At 36.5% G+C, this 12,776-nt stretch overlaps 2 long non-coding RNA genes across 4 annotated transcripts in view; one reads left to right on the forward strand and one right to left on the reverse strand.

The window, feature by feature from the left end:
• Window positions 1–12,776, forward strand: part of LOC119877437 — a 60,457-nt gene that overhangs the window by 15,453 nt on the left and 32,228 nt on the right. Inside the window, exon 3 of one of the 3 annotated variants that reach the window (XR_005377151.1) lies at window positions 1,940–2,298. The exons of 1 other annotated variant lie outside the window; for it this stretch is intronic. This is a non-coding gene — a long non-coding RNA (uncharacterized LOC119877437). One more of the 3 variants, XR_005377152.1, reaches the window with a different exon arrangement.
• The window catches only part of LOC106557598, a 96,109-nt gene continuing 86,966 nt past the window's right edge, over window positions 3,634–12,776 (reverse strand). The window contains exons 3-4 of the long non-coding RNA XR_005377153.1: window positions 7,122–7,175; window positions 3,634–6,083 (exon numbers count right to left, since the gene is read on the reverse strand). This is a non-coding gene — a long non-coding RNA (uncharacterized LOC106557598). The remainder of the gene's footprint in view (window positions 6,084–7,121; window positions 7,176–12,776) is intronic.

Consider the following 12,776-nt stretch of genomic DNA (forward strand, 5'->3'; position numbering starts at 1 on the left):
CAAATATAAGAAATTACCACAATTTCCCCCCTGGCTTCCTTTACATAGGCATTATAAAAAAAAAATCAGTGGATTCAATATCACTCAACAGAGTCAGTTTTCTGTGATAGATGTGTGTTTTAATATATGTTGGGATATGTGTGTGTAGTTCTTGGTTAGGAGATTACTTCTTCCCACTCCTCATGGGTACTTATGGATGGCCTCCCCCAAAGTCATACTGCTGGTCTTCTGTTCTACTCCTTACCATGCCACATGATGAGGAGAAGTGAGTGACCTCCAATTCTTACTTGGATGGAGTTATTCTACTACTGTGTTTTAAGCACTGGAGATGTAGGCAGATGAACTGTCCAAGGTCTAGACTTGGTGGGATAGAATGGGGAAAACAAGAGAGCTTACGAGTTCATTGACCATACCCCTTAGCCATATCCTACAAGTTAGGTTTTATTAGTGCTAATGGTGATATGTTGATGTCTACATTTCTTTTACCTGTGTTTCCCAATTTAGTACAGACGGGGACAAGAGGAATATAATCTACTTGAATAGTAAGGCTGATCATAATAAGCAACTGATCTCCACAACAAAATTACTTCAGAATGCTTCTCTACTATATGATTCATGTATTTCTCCACAAAGTAGAATAGGCACAGGGGAGTTTGCCCTACAGAGCTGTGTGTATATGTGCACACACATAAAACTTGCTGCAGTTGTTTCTTCCATTTCCTCTGGTTCTAAATCATAAAATGGAGAAATTATAAATATACCATCAATACAGGTAATGACCTGTGGTCTTGTTTCTAGCTGGTGCTTGCTTCCTGACTCCATTTCTTTTTTCCATTTTGTAAAAACAAAACAAAACAACAAAAGAAAAGAAAACAAAAGAAACAAAACGTATCAACTATTAAAAGTGCCAAGAAGGACAAAGTATATTTGAATAACTTTTTAATTTTACTCTCCTTTGAAAATATGATTGAATAATTTGGCTAACCTTGGAAAGACATTCTTAGAAACTCTTAAGCCCACCTGAAACTCTAAACTTTGTCATCACTGTGGGCATTGACACCAGGATTTCTTACTAATAAAAACTGCTTTATCAGTTAGCTCATCCCCCATTGCCAGGGGTCAAACTCCTTTGATTCTATTTTAAAGTGTGGTATAGACACTTTAAATAAAATAAATAAAATAAATAGTTTCATTACAAATGAGTACAAGGAGGAGATATAATAAATTGTGCATGTTTGGTTAATTATTTTGGCTTGACATTTAGTATTAGCAAAGAGTGAGTTTGTAATTAACTGGTTTTCTCTTAATCTCCTTTACATTCCCTTTGTTCAAGATATATTTTAAATGTTTTACATTAGCATAATGTTTTGTACTTTTCACAAGACTTCTAAACACGTTTTTTCATTTGATAATCGCAGAGTGGAATATTCTCTTCATTTTATATAGATGCACACAGAGATTGGAAGAAAATAAGACAATTATTCAAGGGTCCATGACTATACTAGGAAAAATGTTTAAAAAAATCTCCCTGAGCCTGTTTCATGGAATGAGGCTTGCCTTGGAGCATCCCAGGACTATTGGCTAAATTAGCTTTAAGCATAAAAATGTAAGCACTTTGTTGAACGTTTTGAGTGTTGGTTTGATTTTGAGCAAGGTTAATTGATTAGTTGGGATAAAATGGAGAGTGAAACAGCTGAGCACATCTGGTAACAACTGATAAGAACCACAACCACATACTCAATTTCCCTCCTAGAAAGGGAGGAGCTGCCCTCTTACCTGACAGCTCAGTAATGTGCTCCCACCCCTCCCACCTAATGTCACTGCGGGAGCCCCTGATGGAAAGTCTCTATCCACTGACAGAAGAAAGAAGTTGGACTTGTGATTTTAAGGAGAACTTTAGGATGCTGGAATAAGCCCTATTCCTCTTTTCTTCCATTAGTGTCCACTGACTACTGTCTATGAAACTGTGGGGCAGACAACTTTTCTTGAGAAGCTCTCTTCACAGCTTCTGGGAAAAAAGCATCAAATAAAACAAAATCGTGTGTTTAACACAAAGCCTATATATATGTGTGTGCTTTTTTTTTTCTTTTGGCATGTTTACACATGCACATATATATTTAAGGAGTGGGACACGTTTGAGCAGCAAACATTGTTGCTGGTAATGCTTTTTGGCTTCATTTCAAAAGAAGAAACAAAAATACTCAGATGGCTAAAATACTCTTTAGGGTGAAGGCATAGTCTAACAGGTATGAAGAATGATAATTTAGACCATACTTGGAAACTTCAATGTGTAGAGAATCAGCAGGGAGTCTACTTCTCCCCCTGCCTGTGTCTCTGCCTCTCTGTGTGTGTGTCTTTCATGAATAAATAAATAAAATCTTAAAAAAAGTATTCCCAGCTTCCATCTTTCCTTCTACGTACCTTCTACCTTTTATATGTGCCACTCAGGTAAACAAAGAGCCTGCAATCTTCTTGCACTTCAAGCCTACATCCCTCTATTCTCTTGGTTTCCGTGTTTTCTGAGTAGAAAGAACCATGTTTCTATCAGTATTACCATCTTCCCACATACTACAGATCTTAAGTGTAGCATATTGGTTACTCTGTCCTTTCTTCAAGCATCACAATTACTTACACATCAGATAACCAAAACTATTCTAAATATTTGCATTTCTCAGGTTGAAGTTCTGAAATACATATATGTGGACGTGTTATTGTGATTTAAGAATCAAAGCTATGGGATTGGACCCTTTATAAAATGCCAAGGGCAAGGGGAAAAGGTGGGAATACCAATACCAATACCAAGTATTGGCTGGCAATATACCCTGAGTCATTTCAAATTTGAGCACTTGAAAACACAGAATGAATCTCCTTTGGCATTCTTGGTATACGAGCTTTTTAAAATGCATGCACTGGGAAACTACTCTAAGTTCAAATTAATTACAGAAAGAGCATGCATTACCAGTTTCTATTGTATGATTATCAGGGTGTCTTTCTTTTTCTGTAATTACAGATTTGAGAGAGAGGGTATTTATGTAATGCAAAACTACTGAAACAATATTTTCTATAGTAATTAAGATAGCATTTGTTCTCTTTGCAAACAATTTATTATGGGAACACCTTTTCAATGGCATACATTGTAGTTTAGTAAACAGACTTCCTTAAATGTAGTGCTTGGTAGGATTCTCAAATCTTAACCTGAAGTATTGGCAAAATGAGGCTTGGTGTGGCTGCTTCTTCCAATGGACTCAAATGATTAAATGGAAATTTGTGATGAAAACTTCTGATTTTATAGTGTTAAATAAGCAAAATGCCTCTTAGAATGGTTAGAAAATGTTGTCTTTTGTAAGTATAGTACGCTGCCCAATATAGCCTTTTCTCTTTAGTAGCATATGGTTCTCGAACGAGAAAACATTTTTCTAAAGGCCTGTCCAGCTTAGCTCTGCTTCATTGGTCATAGCTCTAAGAGTACAGAGAAAGGATTTGGGGCCACGTTTGACAAACTAAGCATCTCAACAGGAACACAAAGACCGAGTGGCTGGCTTCTTGACATCTCTGTGATCTATAAATCAACAAAAGAAAAGCACTCTTAGAATTTTGAATATATTTTTAAACAGAGAGAGCATGAGAAAGGGCTGATTTCTGGAGACTGTTTATTCTATGAATATGCTTATGTACACACAACACCTTCTTAATATATGATCAACGACAACAATCACTACAAGGCTCAGAGGAAACACAGGAAACTTCTGATCCATGTTCTCTTCTGGAAAGTGCCACCAGCACAAATTTGCCACCTAGTCCTACAGTTCTGATTCCGTTCTCCTGGTTCAGACTAGAGCAGCCTGCAGGGAATTTTGAGACTTGGACCATTTTTGTTCCCAATCCTCACCACAATCCATAAAATATAAATTAGTGACAAAGAACAGTTGTTCTCAATGTCCCCAAATCCCAAAATGGACTGGATTAAAATATGACATAGAATTTTTCTGGCTTCACTTGTTCTCTTACCACTCCAGAATCAGTTAATTATATGTTCTCTTCCAGTAATACTCTACGGCCCCTGCATCCTACTTGAATTTCCCTAGTGATTGTGATCTGTTTCCAAAACCTAGGCATCTATCACCAAATTATTTCTTTGTTCTTTTTCATGTGTAAAGTATATGGAGGAGATGCAAAGACTATAAAACCTTGATCTGTGCTATACAGTCATTATGTCAGATTTCAACAGATCCCTCAGGTTACTCAATAGCCACATTTTTCACAGCTCTTTTGTCCTTTATTATTTCCTCAAAAATAATTCTATAATTTCCACTTTTGTCAAGTAGTACCTCCATTTCCACTAGGTTTCAGCAAATGGTCTCATTTTCTACTTTGCTTACTATAAAACTATTAACTACCAGGTATGACACTAATTAATTTGAATGTATCCTAAGGTAAGCACTGTTATTAACTCCATTTTGCAGAGGAGGTGGCTGCAAATAAAACTGTATGATGTTTGGGGAATATTATTTTCTTAATCTCCTTTTTATTATCATTTGCAATTCCCTATCTCCAAGTCAGAGCAGTGAGATTTACTGCCCTGGGGAAGGAAGAAGGTGGGAAGCATGAGGAACAAGCATTAATCAGCTTTGAGTCTTATCTCTTAAATTTGTGATCACTCTAACTAGAAAATAGTGATAAAAAAGGCCTCTTGAGAGAAAAATTTTAAAAATTTATTATCTTCTTTTAATATATCTAGAGGCAGGTGAATGAACTTTATTTTAGCTATTTTTTTTACCCTGATATGTCAGAACCATGAAGCGAACAAGAAGAAAAGGCCTCAATTTCCAATAAGATAACCTGTGGGAATAAAGATGTGTTGACCTGCATTTTCTGACCACTTCCGGCCTGAGTTCCAGGGAAGAGAGTCCTGTTAGGAGGATTCTCAATTTCTCAAGGACAAAAGGTCTTTTATTTCATTTTCTACTTGGGTCTTTAACAGGCATGTCCTTTTCATGGGATTGTACTAAAGCAGGCTTAGATTATTTAGGGAGAAGATAAGGGCCTATTCAGCCCTCCTAAGCCTCTTTTGGCTCTCTATAGTTGGAAAATAACCTATTAGTTTCATTATGATCCGTGTGTGTGTGTGTGTGTAAATAAGGCAGGTAATGTGGCTATTAGCCTTGTCTGCTTGTCTATTAGAAGCAGATGTTGTAGATTAAATGCCCCTGGGAATGGGGGTTGATGGATGGGGCTCCTGGACCAGGTGCTAAAGAGAAATCAGGGCATATTATAGGAGTATCAGTAGAAGCAGTCAACTAAAGGACATGGATGATTTAAGAGGAGCATAGTCTAAATTAAGAACATAGATCATCACACCTCTATCACACTTCTAAGAACATCTATCACACCTCTGCAAAGACTAGCAATGATCCCAAGAATCTTGACTAGATCTCAGTAGCTTCCACCCTTAAATTTCATTTGGTTATAACCTAGGCATATTCGCCATCCCCTCATCTACTCAGATAACATCTTAAAAAGGCAAAGTGAAAATGGGAATACTTCTGAAAAGATGTACTTTTAACTGAATCATCTAGGCAGAAATCAACTTCCAAAAGATAATCCAAATTGCTGAACTTGGCTGAGATGACCAGATCAGAATTCATCTACTTTCAACTTAACTCTAAAACGTCCCTGCCCCTTGTCAGAGGGTTGGGAGCTAACAATAAGGATAATTTTAGTTATAGTGAATTAAAGAAGACATTTTCCTTTGCATATATAAGTGTAGTGTGAAAAAATATATATATTTGTTCATGAGAGACACAGAGACATAGACAGTAGGAGAAGCAGACTCCTCAAAGGGAGCCCCAGATGCGGAACTTGATGCCGGGACCAGGATCACTCCCTGAGCTGAAGGCAGACGCTCAACCGTTGAACCACCCAGGTGCCCCTGAAAAAGATTTTGTTAGCTACAGTCCAATATACTGTGAGTTCTGAGACCAAGGACCACGTCTTTTTGTTCACTGTGTGCAGCATCAGTTTCTGCTTAGTCACCCATCACACTTTTGGAAAGTAGTGGTAACTTAAAGAATTTGTTCTTTTTCCTGTAAGACAGAAACAGAATCACAATTTTAAAAAGTTAAACTTCTACTATTGATCATGAACCCATTTCCTTTCATTCTTCCTGGAGCCCTCATAGCTCAACCACTCTACTTTTTTCTAGCCTGTTTAATCTTGATTTCATTAGTGATTTTTCCTCTACGTCTACGAACGTACAAACATTGGTCCTCCCTAAAATAAAGAACAAAATGGGATGCATTTGAATATTCTGGCTATTTGGGTAATCATTCAACTTCTGTCCCTTTCAAACATTTTAATTAAGATTGATAGTATCCACAGCCATGCCTATACCACTTTTCCCTCTCTCCTTTCCTTCTGTGTTCTTACTAGTGTCAGAAATCTTACCTAAGAACTAAGAACAGGTCCTAGTGACTAAGGATACTGTTGATTTTCTATTGGTAAATGAAAGAGCATATTTCTGTTCTCCTTCCTCCTTGACATTTCCAGAAACCTTGACTCAGATCTCACCTTCCTTATTTCTTCTCTCATAGATTTATTGAAATACAATTATCCTAATTGTATTTCACCTCTTTGTTAACTCTATTCTTCTTCTCTTTTTTTAATGCCTTTTCCTTGTTTGCTTTCTACTCACTGACCACATTCACTAAGGCTATTTTGCTAACTGCTTTCCAAATATGCTGTATTTGTGTCACCTCCCAAAATTAGTCACCTGAAGATTGTCACTGTGAGAGCTTAAGAGCTAAGGGTTTATATTAGACATAGTCTTAGCTCAGCTATTTAATAACTGGCCTTGGATAAGTTCTAATATTTCTAAATATAAGTTTTATTATCTGTAATAGTTGAATAATTATATTTACACTAAACTGTTGCCTGATGATTAAAAAAATTTACCTTAAATGTGGTACCAAATGTGATACCAAATTGCCTTAACTGTGGTGCTCAGTATATACTAACACATAGTAGCGACCTTTATTCTTAGTATTTTGGGTATGTGTTTTATTTTCCTTTGATTTTTCCCACAAAAATCATAAACATTGATCAGGGCTGGGCCAAATTCTTACCTCTTTCAAGAAGTGTATCATTTCCATTCTGGATTCAGGGATTTACTTGTTCCTCTGTACAAATTTTAAAACATATATTGCCCATTAGTTACATCTTACTTTTGTACAGAGGTTATTATTTGAAAGGTACTTCTACTATATCATAAAAATGATCATCAGAAACACTGTAGAAGAAGAGTAAGTTCTCACTCATCAAAGGTTCAGGATAAGAACTTTTCCAGGGGTGGTGGAAGTGGAGGAGGCGGGGGGGTGGGGGTGAATGGGTGACGGGCACTGAGGGGGGCACTTGACGGGATGAGCACTGGGTGTTATTCTGTATGTTGGTAAATTGAACAGCAATAAAAAATAAATTTATTTAAAAAAAAGAACCTTTCCAATAGTATGCATCAGTTTTCTCCTTTTTAAATTTTATACTATGGTGATAATACATATTACTTTTATATATGTTATAAACCATATAATACATTGTAATTATTTTGTTTAAATAGTAAATCCTGTTTTAGAGAGATGTATATAATAAAAAAATTGTTGTATACTTACCAATGCAGGTACCATCTCCAGTTCCCTTCTATCCTTTCTGAATATCCACATTTCTACCTGGGGTAATTTTCCTTATAACCCAAGGACTTCCTTTGATATATTTTGAAGTGGGCCTGCTGGTAATGAATATTTTTAGATTTTGTATGTGTGCAAAAATCTTTATTTTTGTTGTCACGTTGTTTGGAAGGATTATTTAACTAGGCATAGAATTCTAGGTTGACAGCGCTTTTCTTTCAGTGTATTTTTTTTTCTTTCTTTCAGTGTATTAAACGTGTTACTTTCACATTGTTTCCAGGAAGAAATATGCTATCATCCTTATCTTTGTTCCTTTGTCTATAACACGTATTTTGTCACAGTCTGCTTTTAAGAGTTGTTTTCACACTAATTTTGAGCAATTTGATTTAGATCTGTCTTAGTGTACTTTTCTTCTGTATCTTCCTTTAGAGTTTGTTGACAATCTTGTATCTGTGGATTTATAATCACACTCCAGTTTGGAAGATTTTCAACCCATATTTCTTCAAATACTTGTTCTGTGTCCCTTTCTTTCCTCTCTGGTGATTCCAGTTACATGTATTTTCAGCCACTTGAAGTTTTTCTCAGCTCCCTGATTTCTCTCTGCTCATTTTTTTAAGTTCTCTTTTGCTCTGTGTTGCATATTGAATAGTATTAAGTGCTATGCTGTCAAGTTCATTCATCTTTTTAATGTAAAATCTATTGCTATTGACTTGATTTCCTTCAGTTCATGTTTCATCTTATGCATTATAGTATACATTTCTATACATTTACTTTGGATATTTTTTTAATTTATTTTTTATTGGTGTTCAATTTACCAACATACAGAATAACCCCCAGTGCCCGTCACCCATTCACTCCCACCCTCCACCCTCCTCCCCTTCTACCACCCCTAGTTCGTTTCCCAGAGTTAGCAGTCTTTACATTCTGTCTCCCTTTCTGATATTTCCCACACATTTCTTCTCCCTTCCCTTATATTCCCTTTCACTATTATTTATATTCCCCAAATGAATGAGAACATATAATGTTTGTCCTTCTCCGACTGACTTACTTCACTCAGCATAATACCCTCCAGTTCCATCCACGTTGAAGCAAATGGTGGGTATTTGTAGTTTCTAATGGCTGAGTAATATTCCAATGTATACATAAACCACATCTTCTTTATCCACTCATCTTTCGATGGACACCGAGGCTCCTTCCACAGTTTGGCTATTGTGGACATTGCTGCTAGAAACATCGGGGTGCAGGTGTCCCGGCGTTTCATTGCATCTGTATCTTTGGGGTAAATCCCCAACAGTGCAATTGCTAGGTCATAGGGCAGGTCTATTTTTAACTCTTTGAGGAACCTCCACACAGTTTTCCAGAGTGGCTGCACCAGTTCACATTCCCACCAACAGTGTAAGAGGATTCCCTTATCTCCGCATCCTCTCCAACATTTGTTGTTTCCTGCCTTGTTAATTTTCCCCATTCTCACTGGTGTGAGGTGGGATCTCATTGTGGTTTTGATTTGTATTTCCCTGATGGCAAGTGATGCAGAGCATTTTGTCATGTGCATGTTGGCCATGTTTGTGTCTTCCTCTGTGAGATTTCTCTTCATGTCTTTTGCCCATTTCATGATTGGATTGTTTGTTTCTTTGGTGTTGAGTTTAATAAGTTCTTTATAGATCTTGGAAACTAGCCCTTTATCTGATATGTCATTTGCAAATATCTTCTCCCATTCTGTAGGTTGTCTTTGAGTTTTGCTGACTGTATCCTTTGCTGTGCAAAAGCTTCTTATCTTGATGAAGTCCCAATAGTTCATTTTTGCTTTTGTTTCTTTTGCCTTCATGGATGTAACTTCTTGCAAGAAGTTACTGTGGCCAAGTTCAAAAAGGGTGTTGCCTGTGTTCTTCTCTAGGATTTTGATGGAATCGTGTCTCACATTTAGATCTTTCATCCATTTTGAGTTTATCTTTGTGTATGGTGAAAGAGAGTGGTCGAGTTTCATTCTTCTGCATGTGGATGTCCAATTTTCCCAGCACCATCTATTGAAGAGAGTGTCTTTCTTCCAATGGATAGTCTTTCCTCCTTTATCGAATATTAGTTGACCATAGAGCTGAGGGTCCACTTCTGGGTTCTCTATTCTGTTCCATTGATCTATGTGTCTGTTTTTGTGCCAGTACCACACTGTCTTGAGGACCACAGCTTTGTAGTACAACCTGAAATCTGGCATTGTGATGCCCCCAGATATGGTTTTCTTTTTTAAAATTCCCCTGGTTATTCGGGGTCTTTTCTGTTTCCACACAAATCTTAAAATAATTTGTTCTAACTCTCTGAAGAAAGTCCATGGTATTTTGATAGGGATTGCATTAAACGTGTATATTGCCCTGGGTAACATTGACATTTTCACAATATTAATTCTGCCAATCCATGAGCATGGAATATTTTTCCATCTCTTTGTGTCTTCCTCAATTTCTTTCAGAAGTGTCCTATAGTTTTTAGGGTATAGATCCTTTACCTCTTTGGTTAGGTTTATTCCTAGGTATCTTATGCTTTTGGGTACAATTGTAAATGGGATTGACTCCTTAATTTCTCTTTCTTCAGTCTCATTGTTAGTGTATAGAAATGCCACTGATTTCTGGGCATTGATTTTGTATCCTGCCATGCTACCAAATTGCTGTATGAGTTCTAGCAATCTTGGGGTAGAGACTTTTGGGTTTTCTATGTAAAGTATCATGTCATCGGCAAAGAGGGAGAGTTTGACTTCTTCTTTGCCAATTTGAATGCCTTTAATGTCTTTTTGTTGTCTGATTGCTGAGGCTAGGATTTCCAGTACTATGTTGAATAGCAGTGGTGAGAGTGGACATCCCTGTCTTGTTCCTGATCTTAGGGGAAAGGCTCCTAGTGCTTCCCCATTGAGAATGATATTTGCTGTGGGCTTTTCGTAGATGGCTTTTAAGATGTTGAGGAATGTTCCCTCTATCCCTACACTCTGAAGAGTTTTGATCAGGAATGGATGCTGTATTTTGTAAAATGCTTTCTCTGCATCTAATGAGAGGATCATATGGTTCTTAGTTTTTCTCTTGCTGATATGATGAATCACATTGATTGTTTTACAGGTGTTGAACCAGCCTTGTGTCCCAGGGATAAATCCTACTTGGTCATGGTGAATAATTTTCTTAATGTACTGTTGGATCCTATTGGCCAGTATCTTGTTGAGAATTTTTGCATCCATGTTCATCAGGGATATTGGTCTGTAATTCTCCTTTTTGGTGGGGTCTTTGTCTGGTTTTGGAATTAAGGTGATGCTGGCCTCATAGAACGAATTTGGAAGTACTCCATCTCTTTCTATCTTTCCAAACAGCTTTAGGAGAATAGGTATGGTTTCTTCTTTAAACGTTTGATTACTTTGGATATTTTATCTTCCACATCTTTACTGAACTTTTGAACATATAGAATATACTTTATAAAAGTGTTTTGATATCTTTGCTAATTCTAACATCTGTTCCAACTTGTTTTCTGTTAATTACTTTTCCCTAATTATGGGTCATTTTTTCCACACTTTTTGGCAAGCCTGATAATTTTTAATTGATGTCAGATTTTGTTAATTTAACCTGTTGTTTGCAAGTTAATCCTATAAATATTATTGAACTTCATTCTGAGATGCAGTTAAGTTACTTGGAAACAGTTTGATCCTTTCAAATGCTAATCTTATTATTATTATTATTTTAAGGTAGCTGAGGAGTAGCAATCCTAATGTGGACAATTATTTTGTATTACTGAGTCAAGGGTTCTCTTCCCAGATGCTTGCGAATAATAGAATTTTTCATTTCTCACTGTTAAAAACAAATACTATTCCTAGCTGTATGTAAACACTGGGCATGACTACCGTTAATTCTTTGAAGAGTGGTTCATTCTCTGTATTCAAGTAGTCTCCTCACATATCTGCTGGTCCATTCTCAGCTGAATTCCAGATAGGGACCTTCTGCAGATCTCTGGATTTCTATCTCTGTGCACTTTCTCTAGTAGTCTACATGTGAACACTTACTATCTTGGTGTCCCCAGACTCAGCTGTCTATCTTCAACTTCACCTGCATTCTTACTCACAGGATTTGAAATACTTTCTAGGCAGCAAGTTGAGGGCAATTACTGGACTCATATCATTTGTTTTCTTGTCTCTTAGGGATCACTTTCCTTTATTGTCTGATGTTCACTATCTTGAAAATTGTCTCTTATATCTTTAGTTTGATTTTTCAGGTAGGAATATCTTGACCTATTACTCCAGAACCAGAACCAGAGCCAGAATTATATATCCTTTTCAAATGTGTTTCGACTTATCCCAATTTATAATCATTAAGGTGATTAAGATTTAAACATGTTATTCTTGCTGAAAGCTAGGTCTTTATTTCTGAATATAAACTTGCATGATTTATAAGAATTTAACATTATGATACATAGCACTTATCAATACAACACACATCTATGTGTACGTATATATATTTATATATGTATATTTTTCAACTTGAATGCTATGTTGCTAATTTGATTCACCCATTCACTTATCCACATATTCATTCATTTAGTTTTTTAAGTATTTATCAGATACCTTCTTTGTGCTCATCACTCTGATGAAAATGAGGCATACAGCATGAAGAAACCAAAAGTTTTCTGCCCTTAGGGATCTTAGTTTTAGAACAAACTATTCAATAAAGTAATACATTTCATTCCTTTTATTTCTTTCATAGATCCTAGTAAATTGTAGATCAGGAGATAAACATTCATTGAAAATGTAATTTTATTTTATTTTATTATTTTTATTTATTTATTTTTAAGATTTTATTTATTTATTCATGAGAATACACAGAGAGGAGAGAGAGAGAGGCAGAGACACAGGCAGAGGGAGAGGCAGGCTCCATGCAGGGAGCCCGATGTGGGACTCAATCCTGGGTCTCCAAGATCACACCCTGGGCTGAAGGCGGTGCTAAACCGCTGAGCCACCCGGGCTGCCCGGAAATGTAATTTTAAATTTAAAAGAAGATTCTTAGATAAATGAAGTTTTAAAATTTTAAGTCTCTCTGTGTGTGTGTGTGCATGTTTAGAAACAGAACTAATTTCCCTATAATT

This window comes from Canis lupus, chromosome 23 (genome assembly GCF_011100685.1).
Source record: "Canis lupus familiaris isolate Mischka breed German Shepherd chromosome 23, alternate assembly UU_Cfam_GSD_1.0, whole genome shotgun sequence".
Lineage (NCBI taxonomy): Eukaryota > Metazoa > Chordata > Mammalia > Carnivora > Canidae > Canis > Canis lupus.